We start from the raw sequence: 2,363 nt of genomic DNA, 5'->3' as shown, positions 1-2,363 counted from the left end.
AACCGGCGACATAGGCGGTGCCTACACACTGCTTTCACCCATTTCATCCCCCCACTGATAGTACTGGCAACCTCCAACCTGAGAACCAAAATGTCAACAGATTATCATCAAACAAAACATGACAAAGTGTAATCAATATTCAAATAAAAAGGTCCAAAGAAGCAACACAAACTGAAAAAATGGGCACTTGTGGAAGGCACGACGGTAGTTGCCTCTGGTCATCGCCACAAAGCGATTGGCCAGCACACCACAGTTGGGACAAAAGACCCGCCTTACCGGCCCCCCAATGTTGCTTGAAGCTTGAGACATGGCAGTTGAGAGGTTGAAGGAGGAAAGAGTGAAATGAGGAGGGGAGAGTGAAATGAGTGGTGAGGGAGGGCTGAGTGCTGATATGGGCAACAGTCAGGGGGTGCCTTTGGTGCCAACCACGGCCACTTTTGGCGCCATCACCACCTCACTTGGCGCCAAATTGACGTGTTAGGGAGTGGCACTGAAGGAAAGGACAAACTTCAGAACACAGCCTACTAGCCTGAGGGCAAGTCTGTCTTTTGGGACCTCCTTTAGCCACCGTTTGCTCTCAAAGTGGACGGAATGGCGTGAGGAGCAAATAAGTTTAGAGCAGTGGCACCTGTGACCGCTCGAACTTTTTAATGGCTTGTAGATAATTGTAATCTTTTAAATGGCACACAGGTAAAAGTCTCATCTTTGTTTACCAGCGTGCTGAATACACTCGCGGTGTCATGAGTGCACTCATGCAACAGGTTTTTTATATTTTTGTATTTTTTTATTTATCGGTTTGTAAGGTGCGGGGTCGATGCTCTCGCCGCTGAACAATCCACGTCCTAACCGTCTCTAAAATTTAATTTATGAATACATTTGCATATCTGTCTCTAAAAATCAAAGGATTTCTAGAGACAAATGGATAAACCCCGCTACACAATAATTTTGACTGCCTCTAGAGAACGCCTCTATAATGATTAATCTTTTATTGCAACTAACATTTATTATGATCCAGATAATAAAAAATTAATAAAATAACGTTGAACCCCACACAATTAAATTGAACAAGATAGAACAACTTGTTATACATCCCGTTACAACACGCGGGTACGTTTGCTTGTAAATAACTAAATACTAAGCGAAAATGGATTGTTCTCATCTGTATTGTTTAGTTGGAGACAGTGCACTGAGTAGTTATCTCTTTCCTATTATATGGAGTTGGGCTCCTTGACGTTATTAGCTCGGGCTCAACAAAGCCGCCCCGAACAAGAATCCATGGAGGCCGGCGCAGTGGTCCCAAATCTACCCGACGACGATGTGCTCGCGGCGGATGAGCTTCGGCTCCTTCTATGGATCCGGCGCCTTCTGCTATAGATCCATTTGTAGTGGTTGACCACCAAGTATATACACTTGTATAGAAAGTCTAGCGTCATTACATGAAATATACTGCAAGTGGAAAATTTAAAATTAAAGAAAATATAGGTACGCATATATTCTTTATGTATAATAAGTAAATATTAAGTTAACTTTGACCATGAAATCGGATAGGATTCACCGGTTATGTACACCCAAATGATGAATACTAGACTGGTACAGTTTTTCTAAATTTATAAGATCCCTTCTCTTGAATGTGGCTATGTTCATCACCATGACGCTGGAGAAAATATCAGTTCTTCTTGACAAAATACTCCAGGACACCGCAGTAATTCAGTATTAAAAACAAATTAAAGAGTAGTGTTCCAATCGTTGACCAATTACATTGAAGGACTCACAGATAAATAGACTAGATTGATATCACCAAGAGTGACATTCAAAAGAACAAAAGGTTCATCAGTACTCACACACATGACTGCTGCTAATCTTCAATTAAGCAGGGCGTATACACAAATGATTCGAGAATGCAGTGACCGCAGGTGTCTCCTTGGTTTACTGTTCCTAAATATTGAACCTTTGGGCTGTTCAGATGAAAAGCCACCACGCTATCGATGGAACACAAGAAGACAACCTCCTTGTAGGAATGAAATCCAAGGATTCTGACATATGGTTGAACCTCCTGTCGGTCATCTGAAACATCGACAATGTCGTCATCGTCGGAGTTCCAGCAAACATTTGGTTCTAGTGATGCATCTTGGGTCTTCCTTCCATATCACCCCAATGGAACATCCAATATTCCGGTTCGAGATCTAAAGCAGTCCAATATTTCGGTTCATCGAATTTATTGTTTTCCAAGCACCATGAGTATGTATTGACCTTGAGGTTGCTTTGATCCTTGGGCACCCACTCCATTTGGTTATTACTGGATTCGCAGAGAGTCCAAACTTGAAGTTTGGTCAAAGCATCAGTAGTAATAGCTGCAAAGTACA

The sequence above is a fragment of the Miscanthus floridulus genome, chromosome 9 (genome assembly GCF_019320115.1).
Source record: "Miscanthus floridulus cultivar M001 chromosome 9, ASM1932011v1, whole genome shotgun sequence".
NCBI classification, from domain to species: domain Eukaryota; kingdom Viridiplantae; phylum Streptophyta; class Magnoliopsida; order Poales; family Poaceae; genus Miscanthus; species Miscanthus floridulus.
The sequence above is the reverse complement of the archived record's forward strand: the minus strand, read 5'-3'. Positions refer to the sequence as shown.